Here is a 17059-nt window from a genome sequence, read left to right as displayed (position 1 = left end):
CATATTTGAAACACGGACTTCGGTGGGGGGGGGAACCAAGGGCAACACACGTAACCTAAACATATGTACACCCATAATTTGCTGAAATAAAAAAAAAAAAAATGCTTACTGTGGCTGGGTGTGGTGGCTCATGCCTTTAATTCCAACAGTTTAGGAGGCTGAGGCAGGAAGATTACTTGAGGCCAGGAGTTTGAGACAAGCCTGGGCAACATAGCAAGATCCTATCTCTACAAAAAAACTAAATGTCTACTGCCATTTTTAATACAGAATGGTGTCTGATAGCCATTGTTTTATTCAACAAATGAATGAAAAATAACTGTATTGGTTTGTTAAGGCTGACTTAGCAAAGTGCCACAAACTGAGTGGCATAACCACTTTTGGTGAAACAATCAAAGAAATTTATTGTCTCACTGTTCTGGAGGCTAAAAGTCCAAAATCAGATGTCAGCAGGATTGGCTCCTTCTGAAGGCTGTGAGGGAAAGATCTATTCTAGAACACTCTCCTTTGCTTGCAGGTAGCTTGTAGATGGCTGTCTTTCCCTGGGTCTCTTCTTATCATTTTCTCTCTACGCATGTCTCTGTGTCCAATTTCCCCTTTTTATAAGGACACTAGTCATGTTGGATTAGGGCCTATCCTGATGACAAGACTTTTACCTCTACAAAGACACTATCACCACATAATGTCACATTCTGAGGTACCAGGGGTTAGAAATTCCACACATGGATTTTGGGGGGGAGACACAGTCAACCCACAATAATGAATAAAATCTCTAAAACACAATATGCTTTTCTTTCTTCTACTTTCTCCATTTATCAGAATTATTGTAGAACAGCACCGTCCAAAAGAACTTCCTGCGATGAGGGATATGTTTTCTATCTGAGATCTTCAATATGGTAGCCATGGTGAATGTGGCCATTCACTTTAAATGTGGTTTATATGGCTAAGAAATTGAATGTTTACTTTTAATTTACTTTTTTTAATATAAATTTAGGCTTGGGAGGTTCTCTATGGAATAAAACAGACATGGCTCCTTTCTTGTGGTGCTTTCCATCTCGTAGGGGAGCTGCATACAAATCATATAACCATCACCCATCCATAGAAATGTCAAGGAAAAGATGTTATAAGAACATAAAACAGGAACTACCTGTGTAGGAGGACCCAGGGAAGGCTTCCTAAGGAAATGGCACTTAAAACGGAAGTAGAGAGATGAGTGGGAGTTACCCAAGGAAAGATGATGAAGGAGAGTGCTACAGCAGAGGGAAGGGAAGAGCATATGTAAACAATCTGAGTGGGGAAGACTGCCAGGGGAGAGAGTTTTCTACCCTGTGCTACTGGCTATTCTTAGATCAAAAAGATAAAAGACAAAGTCTCTTCCCTCAAGGAACTTATATTCAAGTGAGGTGTACTGACAATAAACACAAGCAAATAAAATACTTTCTGGTACTGATCTATTGTACAGAGAAAATAAAATATTTGGTTGGAGGAGAGGGTGTGTTTGAATATGGGGAGAAGGTCAGTGTTGTTAGAGTGTAAGGAGCTTGGGGTGAATGGAGGAAGATGTATTCAGAAAGGCAATCCGTCATCTGGGGCTTGGGGGTGAAGGCAAGGTTTTGTGCAGGCACTGGCAAACCCTTGGGATATTTTAAGTAGGAGGATGACATGATCTGACTCCCAATTTAGAAAGATCACTATGGCCACTCTGGCTTTGGGGACAATAGCCAGTAATAGCAAGAGTGGAAAGGGGAGGCCATCTAGAAAGCTGTTGCCAGTCAAGAAATGATGGTGGCTTGAATTGTGTTTTTTAGGAGAAGAGGCTGTGAGATGCAATCATGTTTGGAACCTGTTTTCCAAGTAGATAAATAAGATCCATTAAGAGATTGGATGAAAATATGAGGAAGAGAGGCAAGAATGATTCCTAGTGTTTGACTTGAGCAAGGGTAGTGGCTGTGGTGCTCGTTTCTGAGAAGAGGAAGATTTGGTAAGGAGTGGGTTTGCATGGGTGGCAGGATTAATAGTTTTGTTTTGGGTATGTTATGTTTAAGAACATTCTAGTGGAAAGGCTGCATTGGTGGCTGTAAATTTGAGTCTGAAACTCAGAGAAGAAGCTCAGGGAGGAGACGCCTTTTAGAGTGAACCATGTATAAATGGAATGTAAATTCTTTTTTTTTATTTCAGCATATTATGAGGGTACAAATGTTTAGGTTGTATATACTTCCCTTACTCCCCTTACCCCCAAAGTCAGAGCTCCAAGTGTGACCATGCCCCAGACAGTGCACATTGCATTCATTATGTATGTATATATCCATCCCCTTCTCCCCCCTCCCATCTGCCCAATGCCCAATGAATGTTATTCCTATATGTGCACTTAGGTGTTGATCAGTTAAAACCAATTTGATGGTGAGTACATGTGGTGCTTATTTTTCCATTCTTGGGATACTTCACTTAGTAGAATGGGTTTCAGCTCTATCCAGGATCATACAAGAGGTGCTATATCACCATTGTTTCTTATAGCTGAATAGTACTCCATAGTATACATATACCACATTTTATTAATCCATTCATGTATTGGTGGGCACTTGGGTTGTTTCCACATCTTTGCAATTGTGAATTGTGCCGCTACAAACATTCGAGTGCAGGTGTCTTTTTTGTAGAATGTCCTTTGTTCTTTTGGGTAGATGCCCAGTAATGGGATTGCTATATCAAACGGTAGATCTACTTGTATCTCTTTGAGGTATCTCTATATTGCTTTCCACAGAGGTTGCACTAGTTTGCAGTCCCACCAGCAGTGTATGAGTGTTCCTATCTCTCCGCATCCACACCAACATGTATTTTTTTGGGACTTTTTGATAAAGGCCATTCTCACTGGAGATAAGTGATATCTCATTGTGGTTTTGATTTACATTTCTGTGATGATTAGAGATGTTGAGCATTTTTTCATATGTTCGTTGGCCATTAGTGTGTCTTCATTTGAAAAGGTTCTGTTCATGTCCTTTGCCCAATTTTTGATAGGGTTGTTTGATTTTTTCTTGCTGATTTTCCTGAGTTCTAAATAGATTCTAGTTATCAGCCCTTTATCAGATGTGTAGCATGCAAATATTTTCCTCTCATTCTGTAGGTTATCTGTTTGCTTTCATGATAGTTTCTTTGGCTATGCAGAAGCTTTTTAATTTGATCAGGTCCCATTTATTTATTTTGGTTGTTGCTGTGTTTGCCTTTGGGGTCTTCTTCATAAATTCTTTGCCTAGGCCAATGCCTAGAAGAGTATTTCCAATGTTTTCCTCTAGAATTCTAATAGTTTCACTCCTTAGGTTTAAGTCTGTTATCCAGCATGAGTTGACTTTTTTGAGAGGTGAAAGATGTGGATCCTGTTTCAGTCTTCTACATGTGGCTATCCAGTTTTCCCAGCACCATTTATTGAATAAGGATTCTTTTCCCCAGTGTATGTTTTTGTCTGCTTTGTCAAAGATTAGATGGCTATATGAGGATGGTTTTATATCTGGGTTCTCAGTTCTGTTAAATGAAATGTAAATTCTTGAAGTGGATGAGCTCCCAGGGAGTGAAGGCTGGGTGCCCAGCCCTGAGCTCAGAGAGCACATCCGCTTTACTTTGTGAGCAAGCCACTTAGTCTCTTTAGGTCTTATTTTTCTCACCACACAATGGAGGTTATGATAACTGCTCACAGGATCATGGTGACCATTTGATGAGATGATATTTTACAACAACCTTGCATGGTACTTTGCATGTGGTTTGCACATCAAACACCTCCCCTTTGATGTCCACACTACTCTCCTCTGGTAAATAATACGGGATCTCTAGTGGGAACGTTTTGATCAAGGGACCATTTTTAAATGGAAACCTTGTAGATTATATGACATGTTAGAGTTTCAACTATTTTACAAGGTCTTGAATGCTTTTTGAATTAAAAGTGAGGAATACCCTGGTGTTCAACCTTGAAGTTTGAAAATGTTTTGCAAACAACAGAAAGCAGATTGCTAGTGCTTTAAAAGCCTCAAAAAATCCCATTGTCTCTGCAGGTATATGAAAAGAAGGGTTGATTGAACTGGAAATGAAAAGGAACTTACAGGGTCGCCGTGGTGGAGGTTAGTGAGATAAAGAATTTCTTCAGAAACAGTTGTCATAAAGTGTTCACTAAGTCAATTTCCTTTTTATTCCTCCACTATCTCGGCTAAATCTGGTGGCTAACATGGGCTTGGACGCCCACCCAGCTCCTCTTCTTTAGCCTCTGGCTCCAAGTTCTATTATTTTTTTTTTTCACTCCGAACGTTTGTTCTAACTTACGGCAGTCTCCTGCCTTGAGACCCCATAAAGCCCAATGAGAAACCAGTGTGAAAGAAACAAACCATACCGCATAAAAGCTGTGCATCCTCTACTTTGCAGAAATGCATTTTTAAACGCTTGAGAGAAATAAAAAAAAAGATTATCCCCACTATGAGAACACCAGTTGGGTCTAGGGAATCAAAACAGGTTGTAAAACTGCTGGGATCTTGGTTCCGTGAAGAGTACTCTGAGTGATAATGAGACATTGTTCAATAAAGGGGGGATGATTACAAGATTGTGGTGACATAAAACTCGTTGCCAAGGCAATTTTTTCTCGATTGGAACAGGCTATCCTCAAGTTGTATATTTTTTTTCCTGCTGGATCCCAGAGAACATTACATAACCCAGTGTTGTTACTGAAATTATATTCTGTCCATGAAGCAGGGAGTAAGTAAAAAGTTACAAGAAGGAGAGAAAGATTTTTTCAGTTCATAAAAGAAGTGGGACTGAACTGGACTGAGAGAAAGATTCCTTCCGTCTGATGGGTCATGTACAGTCAAATTGAGACACATACTGAAACCCATGAAGCAGAAGGACTTGTATGACCTAAAACATTACTCAAGGAACTAGACTAGGCTGGCATAGATAAATGGGTCTGCCCTCTGCATAGGAAAGTAGAAGTTGTTTACCACACAAACCCTGGGTTGTATGAAGAATGAAGGAGAGAATGTAGGAATCAGAGCTAGATTAGGCTATGATTGATGATAATTGAAGTTTAGTATACGGAAAAATTACCAGCCTGTACCTAAGTGTTCATATTTCTATAAATCTTTCTCTAAATTGTGATGTATCATTTATATATTCTAGTAATGAACAGACAAATAATTTATATTATGCCTTTAATGCAAGACATATTTTATAGGGAAACAATCTCAGATTTGCTCCCGTGCTGGGCTACTTCCACTTGCTCAATCTTACCTTTGGGCTTGGGAAGTCAGACTAAAAACATTACAATTCAACTGTTGGCTGTTTTCCAACTTGTGTCTTCGAAAAATATAAAATGTTTCTTCCAGATAGATCATGTAAACCCAAAACCTATTAACCATTAAAGGCAGCTTGAGCAATAGAAAGTAGTACATTAGAGCCTTCCTGTTCTAAGTGTGGTCTGTGGACTGATGCTGATGAGAAACGCACAGAAATTGAAAGTAAGCATTTAGAAACTCTAAGAGCAATTTGATGTTGCCATGATATCTAAACCAGTCACACGAAGCGGGACCATGCATCATCGGCAACTGTTTGAAAATTTAAAAACAAAACAAAACCACAGCAGACAAATAAATAAACAAAACACTGGCCCTTCATCGTAAGAACAAAATTAAAGAAACCAACACCAGTCAATTTGGTCCCCTTTGCACTTTTGTTCAAATGTATGGAACACTTGATGAGACCAGCCACCTAAGTTGGGGCTATCTGACCTCCACTTAGGGACCTACTTCAAGCTTTGAAAACAGTTCTTTTCTCGAGAATGTAGAAAGAAGTAAAATTCTATGAAGCCCAAGTGCAACACTTATCCCTCCAGTAGATATTTATTGATTACTCTGTGCCAACTTTTGTGGGCCCCAGGGCTATAAATATGAATAAGAAACTCTCCCCGAATCAAAGGGCTTAAAGTCCAATTGGAAAGACTTACAGAAAGATTATTACAATAGAGTTTGATGGAATCAATCAACCTTTCTCCTCTCCTTCCTTCCCTCCTTTTCCTTCTTCCAGAAATACTTATTGCTCACTATATTTTAAACACTATGAGTTACGTGGACAATACAGTGCTGAATAAGGATGCTACCCTCCCTCTCACATGGGCATTTCAGCTTTATCAGAGAGACAGCCATCAACTAGGTAACGGCATAGTTAAATTAATTAGTTAACTGAGCAGTAATTGATACACATTTAAATAAAAAGAACAATCAGCACGTATGCCAAGACCTAAACTTGATTTAACATAGAGTGAGGGTGGGTGGTCAATTGGGGAAGGTGTTCCTGATGGTGGACCGTTTGAGCTGAACTCTAAAGGTTGCATGGGGTTTATCCCAAGGAGGAAGTGGACGGAGATGTACACAAGAGAGCAGCACATACGAAGGTCCTGTGGCAGGAAGGAAGCTGATACGGTTGAGGTGCTCTGGGAGAGGGGCCTGCCTTGCTTGTCTTGTCAGCTAGGCTGTTACAGTTTACACCTTATTTATACCTCTTAGTCTTGCTCTCAGTTCATATATTTTTTCTTCCTCTTAAACCAAGGAGTCTAAGTAATTTGATACATGCCTGTTCTCTTATTTAGAGACCCTGTGTTGTAATGCCTTGCTTGCTCAAATTGCATCCCTTTCTTCTTTCTGGAAACTCCCCTTCTCCCTGTCCTTGGCTGGAGTTTTAATGATGGATTTTATTACTTTGTTCTTGATATTGGACTACATTCACCCATCCAGAAAGTCATCATCCTCCCTGCCCTCTCCCTCCCCTGCTCTAGCCAAAAAACACTTCTGTCAATTGTCCCTGATACTAAGTAGTGCTGATTTCTTGCCTGGCCTCCCATCTGGTATAGTATCAAACCACACAAACAGAACACTGGGCTGGCTGAAAGACTTTCTCTGATTGCTGGAAGTGCAGCCCACCTCCCAAGTGTTTTCCCAGACGACTCATTCCATGAGCTTATTTAAAGGGAAGGGAAGTTTCCTGACCTTCTAACACCCTTCAATCATCATTTCTCTGTTCAGATCTTATCCTCACTTATAGTATGTTCTCATAAGATATGGTGCAGTGAAAAGAGAGTAGACTTTGAGGCCCAAACAACTAGGGTTCACATTTAGCTCTGATACTTGTTTTCTGTGTGATCCAAGGAAAGCAAATCATCCTCCCCAATCTTTATTATCCTGCCCAGTACAAAAGTTTATAAAATACTTAGCCTCTGGGGTTGTTGTGACTATTAAATGAGGCAATGCATTTAAAGTATCTACTTCTCAATGAATGATTCTTTTCTAGATATCTACCTTATTTTTTTTTTATTTCAGCATATGATGGGGGTACTGATGTTTAGGTTACGTATGTTGCCCTTGCCCCCCTGCTCCAAGTCCGAGTTTCAAATATGTCCATCCTTTGGGTGGTGCGCATTGCACTCTTTGTGTATGCATATACCCGTCCCCTCCTCCCTCCTTCCCCTCCCCCTCCCCCTGCCCCAAATCCAATAGATGTTATTCTTATATGTGCACTTATGTGTTGATCAGTTAATACCAATTTGATGGAGAGATACAAGTAGAAGTACCATTCGATCCAGCAATCCCATTACTGGGCATCTACCCAAAAGAGCAAATGATACTGTATAAGAAAGACACCTACACCCGAATATTTATAGCAGCACAATTCACAATTGCAAAGATGTGGAAACAACCCAAGTGTCCATCAATACATGAGTGGATTAATAAAATGTGGTATATGTATACCATGGAGTACTATTCAGCTTTAAGAAACAATGGTGATATAGCACCTCTTGTATACTCCTGGATAGTGCTGGAACGCATTCTACTAAGTGAGGTATCCCAAGAATGGAAAGACAAGCACCACATGTACCTTATTTTTTTTAAAGCCTATTTGATCATGAACAAACTAACCAAGATAGAAAAGACGCTGAATCCACACATCAGACAAAGGAGAAGAAACCGACATTGTCAGTTTTAGTTTCAGCCCTCCTCACTGAAGAGTCTGACACAGACACATGTTGTCTTTTTATTAATATCTCATTTAGCCAATATTCTATCACAGAAGCCAGTCTACTTCCATGAACTTCTCTTTAACTTTTTTATTAGCTTATTAACAGGATTGGGGAGATGGATATTGTTAAATGGGACTTTTCTGCCTCCCCCTGAAAAGCGTGACATGCATAAATTAAAAAGGACATATATTTGCATGCAGCCAAGGAGGTCATGTGTCTGGCTCTGATGAGATGATTTGTAATCATAAGTCTTGCACTCCTGTGTGGGAAGTAAGGGAGAGAAAAAGAAAGTTAAACTTAGATAGGGCTAGGAGGAGACAGAAATGCCGGCATCTGGATGAGAAAGCAGAGGCAAAGCTGGCCCTGATAAGAATCAGGTAACTAAATGTAATGCGATAAGGTGCATCTGGGCCAGGTGGGAGGAGGGTGGGAGGTCAGAGAGGCCAAGCAGTGGTGGGGGTCTTTGGATCCCAGGCTTCCAGTCTGGCAGACAGGACAGAAGGGTTTAAGCTGAGCTGGAAAGTATGGGGTGAATGCTGCCACTGTGTGATGTGAGGGGGTGCAGAGCGTCAAAGGGCAGAGTTTTCATCTTAAAATAACTGATGAATTAGAGGAGGACATGGACTTTCATTACTGTAATATCAGAACTGTGTGCTAAGTGCCATAATGGAAGGATGGTCAGGAGCACTGACTGAAGAGATGGTAAGTGTTTCTGGGGAAGTCAGGAATGGCATTGCAGAGGATATGCCTGCCTTAGGTCAGTTCACCAGAAGCAGAGCCTGAGATGGGAATTTATTTAAAGTGTTCTCTTGGAAGAGCCAGGTAGTGAGGGATGCAGGGTAGGGCAGCGGGAGCAGCTATGCAAAGATGGGCTTCCAAATTGCACCATAGAGGTCATCTCACCCAGAGGCAAGAGGGTGAGATGGGCCATTATTCTTCCTCATTTGATCAATCATTTGTCATAGGTGTGTGGGAGGATGTGTGGTCGTCTCTTACACATCTCCAGGGAGGTGGCTCCTGAAAAGCTCTCTGGAGAAGGCAGTATATGTAAGTGGTTAGCAGCCAACACTCCAGCAGCTGATAGAAGAGTCCAGCAGCATCTGCTACAGTGGCGTTGGAAGTGGTTCATTCACTCTGATGACTGGGAGGATGACACAGCAGCATTTCACGGGGAAGTGAATGCATGTGCAAAGGCCAAGAGAGTTGATGGGGCTGGTTTGCTTTAGAGGGCCCAGCAGTCAGGTTTAGGTGAGGTGGAAGTGTGGAACAGGTGACAGAGATGAGGCCGAGACAATGGTGATTGACAATGTGGCCTTGGGGATGACACAAATCCAGGCTTGAATTCTTACTGTTGCTTGCTGATTATGTGGCCTAAAGCAAAACACCTCACTTTTCCCTTGCCTCAGTGACTCATCTGTTAAATGGGTTTGATAAGACTACCTTACAGGATTGTTGTGAGAATAAAACAACATAATGAAAGTAAACTACTGAGCACATGACCTAGAACATATTAACTTTCAACAAAGCACAATCACCTTATTTATTATAAAGCTGGAAATGTTGACTGATTTTTGAGGATCTTTAATTCTATTCCAAGGAGTTTGGAGTTTATACATAAATAATGATGATGATGATGATGATATTAGTAACAGCATCAACAACAGCAGTAACAGCAGCAAAGCAATTAGAATTAATAGTCAAATGGGAAGCCAATAGATGTCTTTACAAGAGTAGGGAATTTGCAGGTCTGTGCTGGACAAAGATACTTTGGTTGTCCCTGTGGGGAATGGATTGGTGATATGAAGAGAGGAAGGCAGGAGAACCAGATATGAGGCTCTCTCAAAAGCCTAGGCAGGAGACAATAAGGCCTCGAAAGGAACAAGAAGGGACTGAGCCAAGAACAGAGAAAAGCCGCCGAAACTTTGTAGCAACAAGGCTCAAAGTGCGGGCTTGAGGCTCTGCCGCCTGTTAAATGAGCCACTCCAACTACACGTCGTACAAGCCCCGTAGAGAGCGGCCTCCTGCCTTTTAATGGAAAAGTCGCTGTGTGAGATGCAAGTGGCCCCTGGTAACACAATCCAATGATTCTCGTGAGCCTTCCCTGTCACTTTTATTGAGTTTCTGTGTACTCTAATTTATTAATAAAGGGACAAAGGAGGAACGTGAGCATATTTTACTCTTGTCATTATCTGGAAGAGTTTTTCGATGAAACTATTGAGCATAATGTAATCGCTGTTTCTGCTGAAAGGCTGTCTCTGTACAGAGTGACCTTGGCTACAATCCCTGATGAAAATGGAGAAACACGCTGATTTAAGTTGGTCTTATAAAGGGCCTCTGCTGCAGTCCTGCCATGGAGGAAATCGATGGACGTATCTCCATAGATAAACACAAATAAAAATATCTTGCTCAGCTTTGTTGAATTTCCACTCGTCCTCCGATGTAAAATGGTGAAGAGAGCTCATTACCTCTAGATCATAGTGAGTTATATTTGAAGGTGTCACATCTCTTCCAGTCTAACATTCTGACTCTATGACTTCCCAAATTATATTAATTAACAATAGAAGGTAGTAGTTCTAACGTTTACGGAGCAGTTATTCTGTCGCAGGCGCCATGTTAACCACTTCACATACAGTATCTTATTTAGATGTCATGATCATCATATGCAGTAGCTAATAGTGCAATACCCATTTTACAGATGGGGATACTGAGGATTGATGAAATCGAACAGAAAGGGGGAGAGGAACTGAAAACGAGTACCTCAACAAACTGGTCCTAAATTCTGTGAATTCTTTCCCTTGCCTCTTTTCTTTCAGGCTTTGTTTGTTTGTTTTTGTTGTTGTTTGTTTGTTTTTTGAGACAGATCTCACTCTGTTGCCTGGGCTAGAGTGCAGCGGCATCACCATATCTCCCTGCAGCATTCAACTCCTGGGCTCAGGTGATCCTCCTGCCTCAGCCTCTTGAGTAGTTGGGACCACAGGCGTGTGTCACCATGCCTGGCTAATTTTTAAAGTTTTTATAAAGATGTGGTTTCACTATTGCCCAGACTTGTCTCCAACTCTTGGCCTCAAGTGATCTTCCAGCCTCTGCCTCCCACCCAGAGTGTTAGGATTACGGGGGTGAGCCTTCGCACCCAGATTTCACTCAGTTGTAGTGATACTGACCTTTTGACATGCAGGAAAAAAATCCCTTATGTGGTCATTTATCACCTACCCATGAAGAGCCCTGTGTGTTTTCTACTCTCTCTGGTTGTCAGGGAACTATCACAGTATTTGTTCTTCCCATGCACGACCACAGGATCCTGCATAGTCCTGTATCACCCCCTGCTCGTTTCATGGGTGGGATTCATTACCCCAAAGCACAGTAAAGGGCTAAAAGTCAGGACTATTTTCAGAAATAGATATTTTTCTATTGAATCAAATTTTTCTGGAGTTATTGAACTATAGCTCGTCAGATCTTGGTACCTGTACTCACTCATTGTTGAATGTAGATAACGCTAAGGATTTATTTTAGAGAAATGCTTATTGAGAAGTGACTAAGAACACTTAGAAGAATAGCACCATATATCGTGTGATAGGTGTATGTGCAGGCTTTTTTGTAAGTAAAACATTTATGTGCATATTCCTTGATAGGTTTGATGTACATTTTTGTTGTAATGTAGCCAATGTGTAATGAGTGCCTGTTATGAGCCCAGCAGTTTACTAGGAGCTGTGTTGCAGCAGTAAGTAGGCACAGCGTGATTCTTATGGAGCTTATCATCTAATAGGAGAGAGAATAACAGATAATTACCTATATACCTTTGTAGAATTTATTTATGACATATGAGCATTTTGGTCCATGAATTCTGATAGATAGATATAAATCTACCTGGATATATGGAACACATAACACAAATTAATTTGTCTATTAATTCAACAAATATTAATTGAGCATTTGCTATGGTACAAGACAATCCTTAGAGGTGACATCTTCTCCTGGTTCAGGAGCAAGAGACGTCTTATTATGGACTGTATGTTGGGGTAAATTCAGAAAAATGTGCACTGTTTCCCAAGATTAAACTTCCACACATGTTCATTTGCATCCTAACTCCCAGCAGTTACTAGATAAGTGACTTTGAGTACATTATTTAACCTCTACTTAATCTGATCTGTAAAATAGAGATGATAATAATACCCACCTCTCAGGGTTTCTGTAAGGATAAAAAGTATATTGTATGTTAAAAGCTTAGTTCAGGCACATTAGAAGTCTTTAATCCCTGCTAGCTGTTATTATTGTGGGGGAGTAGCTGCCTAGCAGTAATGAATGTCTGGTGATTTTCCGCTGGAGATCTGCTGGAGGCGACCTCCAGCTCCTTCATGTCATTATCTCTCTCAGGGAGAAGCGCAGAACCCCAGAGATGGGACTGGAAAAGATATTCTCTGCCTCATTGTGCCATTAACACAAAGCCAGTGCTCCAGAAGCATTTCCCTGTTTCCAGCAAGCTAGAAATTTCCTTTTTCTGGAATAACTTCCACGTTAGGCTTTCAGAGCTGAGGGTGTAACAAGATATTAAAGAGAGTTTTCAATGACAGGTGAGTGGGGTCAGAATAACTCCCAGAGCATGGGATAGATGCTCTTACCTGGCTGATTGGCTTGACATGACATGAACGAAGAACTCAAGTTTTCTTGTTGAGCCTAGAAGTCAACAATTGCTTACTACAACCATAGAGATGAATTCACTGGGGCAAAAGTTTTAAAATTTGGTGCTCACATATATGTATTGTTTCCTGCTTTCCAAAGCCTCTGAATGTCTATTTGCAAATCTCTAAATGGCTATTTGCACCTTTCTTAATGCAGTTCCCACTTTATAAATAGTAGTAGAGGTGTGTGCATGCCTGCGTGTGTGTGTGTGTGTGTGTGTGTGTGTGTGTGTGTGTGTGTCTTTGCCCCTCAACAGTTATTTAGAAGGTCTGCAGTCTGTCCATCTCTATATCTTCATTGCTTCCAGTACCAGACTGGCACATGGTAGGCATTTAACAAAATGTTATCACTGTTTGTTGAGTGAATAAAAGAGTGACTTTGATTTACAGCTTATAAGATCAAGTTTAATGACCTCAGTCTGGCGGTCACATTTCCTCATGGATGAAGGAATGAGAGAGTCACATCTTGAACACTCAGCTCTTTCTGCTTCCTCTAACTCAAATGAATATCCTCTACTAAGCCTCTTACCTCTCCAAATGCAGCTGACTGACTCACCATCACTTCTAAGCTGTTTATTTCTGTGACTTGTCAACTTTAGTGCAACCTCTCATCCCCTCCACCACCCATCCAGTCAGCTTTCAAATTTTAGGGGCAACTAAACACCCTATGTTATGCTGATCGTGTCTGTTAGCTCACGTTGATCACCTGCCTCCTGAACTTCACTACTCAACATCTGTCTCAATCCCATGTGATGGCATTTGTTACTCTAGACCTTCCCGCCTCATACTTGAAACTGTATTTACTCAGCCAGATTATAGGTTTCTTAAAGGTCAGAACCAATATTTCTTTTCCCTGGAAACTTCTGCCATCTTCCCTATAGCATCTCTCATAATCTCAGGCATGGAGAAACACAGTAATTATGGATATAATAATAACTAAGATTATTTTCTTGTGGAGAAATAAACTAGTGAGATGAGAGAGAGAGAGAGAAAGAAAGAGAGGAGAGAGAGATTTTCCTGGCAAAGAAGATATCCTATTTTCTGTGCCAACTAGTTTTCTTGTTAATAGTATTCCACTTTGAAGCTTCCTATTCAAGCATGGAGTACCTATTACAACCATCTGCATAAATAATATATGCTAAAATGCTTCTCTGTGCCACACATATTGACCTTGTTTAATAATTGATGACGGACTCCAGCCCTATCCTGGAACCATGCTGACACAGGTTTGTACCCTTTCCACTGGCCTGTATTTTAGTTTTTCTTTTCTTAAGACTGAAATTCACCTTAACTTCATTATGGAAGACTATTTTCCCATGGGGCTCTAATATGATACTAGAAACTGAATTCAGTAAGGCAGGCATGGTAGAGATGAAAGAGAGGACTCTCACTTTATCATTAGAAAGAAAGCCAAGCTTATTTTCTTTAAATGGTGTTCTTGGCATGTCCACTTTTCTCCATAATTTTTAAAATCTTACAATTGCCAAAGAACAATAAAGAATAGTTAAGATTTAGTGGACACTTACTATGTGCTTGGTTCTCTTCTAAGCACTTGACTTGTATTACCTCATTTAATACTCAAAAATTTTTTTATTTGCTACAGAGGAGAAAATGGGTTATGGGGGGGTTAAGGAATGTGACTAACACACTAGCAAGTGCCAATGTTATGATTCCAGTATCAGTAGTCTGAATCAGAGCCTTATACTCTAAATGGCTATAATAAACTGACTCCCTGCTTGTACCTCCCCAGAGTGGAAAATTTCTGGTTTTGCTTTCTCTTCATCATTTCATATGGGAATAGTACTTTCGTTTCCTTTTAGAAACCATTACTGATATGCTTTCTGTCCGCATTTAGTTCATAGTGACCGATTTGATAATGGACCTCTGACTCAAGTCCAGTATGAGATTGATGGCAAAAATGATCCAAATTTTCCACCTACCCTGTATCCATGCCCTTTGCAGTGTGGCTTTGTAGCTCTTTCCGCTAAGTTCCTTCTAATCCTTTAAATAAGGACTGGCTTTGTGACTTAGTTTGGCCAATGGAATGGAGAAGAAGCAATGTGCTAATTGTAAGTCTAGACCTTAAGTTGTCTTGCGAACTTCCACCCTCTCTCTTAGAACCATGTCCATGCCACAAGAAAAATCTGAGCCACGCTGCTAGAGGATGAGAGAGACATGGAGGAGAACCCAATTGTTCTAGCTAAAGCTACTGTACAACAAACAGTCTGCCATTTCCCAAACATGCCAAAAACCCAGAGAAGATCATCAGAGCCATCAACTACCCCACAGCTGACTGCAGATGCATGGATGAGTCCAGTTGAGACTAACAGAACCACTAACCCAACTGCTGACCCGTGAGCAATGATGAATTGTTATTGCCTTAAACTATGAGTTTTAGGGTAATTTGTTATGAAGCAATAGTTGACTAATATATCTGGCCAAGAGAGACCTTCTGAAATTTTTTACTGTATCTATTAGAAAAGAAGAAGTTATATTTATTTGCTATAATATTGCTAAGCTCTTAAGATTTAAGCTGAAATTGTTGGTGGTCATTTATTCTTGAAAAGAGCTTGCTTGAAAAAATGACAACACAGAAAGAAAACAGATATGAAAGGTTATGCAGACACATTTCTGATAACATTCTTTGAGCACCTGGATCCACGAATGCCTGGAGCCAGTTTATTCTTGAACTTTCTTACAACATGAATTAATATACTCCTTTTTTTTTTTTTTTTTTGCTTAAAAGAGTTGGTTTCAGTGTCTGCCTTTATAAACAAAAAGTCTTGATTAATATGATCACTGTAGACTTTACAATAGATTTTAATGCACAACATCAAATGTTCTCCCTTTCTCTGTTCCTTTGCTCCCACTTAGTCTCATCCTGAAATGTCCTTTGCTCGTATCTTTACCCACACCTTTATCACTTGAAGTCCAAACCTTGCTACAAAATCTTTTAAAACTCAGACTAAGGAGCAAAAACAAAGTTAATTAATGAGAGGTAGAATGGGAAGTACTAAGAATGGAGGAAGAAGAATATCACACTTTAGAGCAGGTTTGAACCAAGGTCGGAATCATTTATTAATTCATTGAACAAGTAGCTGTTGAGTGACTTCCTGTCTCTAAGATTGTGCTAGGTCTTGGAGATACAGAGAGTACAGACAAGTATATTTTCTAGGGAAGGAGACAGGCACACACAGTAAATGCATACATTGATGGATGAGGTAATTTCAAACAAGGATAAATGTTTTAACATTAATACCGTGAGACAGCTGAAGAAAAGTGACTCACGTGGAATTGGAGTGGACGGGTGGCCACAGAGGTGTCTCTAGGCAGTGATGTTGAACAGAGCTGGAGGAAGAGAAGGAGCTGGCACTAAATGATCCAAGAGAGGGGCAGCTCAGGCAGACGTAAGTGCAGTACAAAGGACTGAGAGAAGTCCAAGGTTTTTTGTTTGTTTGTTTGTTTGTTTTGAGGACAAGAGAAAAAGTAGTAAAGTGAGGCGAATGTGGGAGGACTTGGCAAGAGATGAGGTTGGGGGAAGTAGGCCAGCGTCCTCAAGCCGTGGTAAGTGAATTTATTCTGAGTGTGACAGAAAGCCATTGAGAGTTTTTGATAAGGGAATGGCAGGATCAATTTTATAGTTTTAGATTGTTGAAGCTATATGAAAGGTGAATCGTAGGATCAGGAGTCACTGCAAGGAGATTTGCTTAAAGGCTTTGTGGCAGTTCAAGTGTTGGCAGAAACTTAGACTGTAGAGGAAGTAATGCAGACAAAGAAAAGTGGAAAGATTTAAGATTGCCACACAGTAGAAAGAAGGGATCAGAAATAATTGACACAGAATTATTGCACACATACACACACATGTGCACACACACAGAGAACTAAATATCGTATATTAAATTTAAAATAAAACAAAATCACTTAAGTTTTTAAAAATGGGTAGATATTTTATACTTGTTTTGAACTTTTGTGTTTCAGGTTGAAATAAATTTATGAGAAATATCTAAAACATATTCAGATTCACAATACACATATATTTAGCTTTATAAACTTAGAATAATCATGTTATGCACATAATTATATTCGATTTTTACTAATGTTAAATTTATTCATTCAACAAATATTTATTGAATGTCTACTATCTGCCAAGTACTTTTCTAGGAAATGGTGATTAAACAGGGAATAAAAGAGACAGAAATTATTACAATCCTCATGGGGCTTACCTCCCAGTTTAAAGAGACTTCAAGTAGCTTAACACGATACAAGGTAAGTAGAATACATAGATTTCAGGTGGTGAGAGGAGCTAAGGGGAAATGCAAGTGAATGCTGGGAGGGGTTGACATTTTTA

This window comes from Propithecus coquereli, unplaced genomic scaffold (genome assembly GCF_000956105.1).
Source record: "Propithecus coquereli isolate 6110/MARCELLA unplaced genomic scaffold, Pcoq_1.0 Scaffold234, whole genome shotgun sequence".
In the NCBI taxonomy this organism is placed as follows: domain Eukaryota; kingdom Metazoa; phylum Chordata; class Mammalia; order Primates; family Indriidae; genus Propithecus; species Propithecus coquereli.
This window is presented reverse-complemented; position numbering follows the sequence as displayed.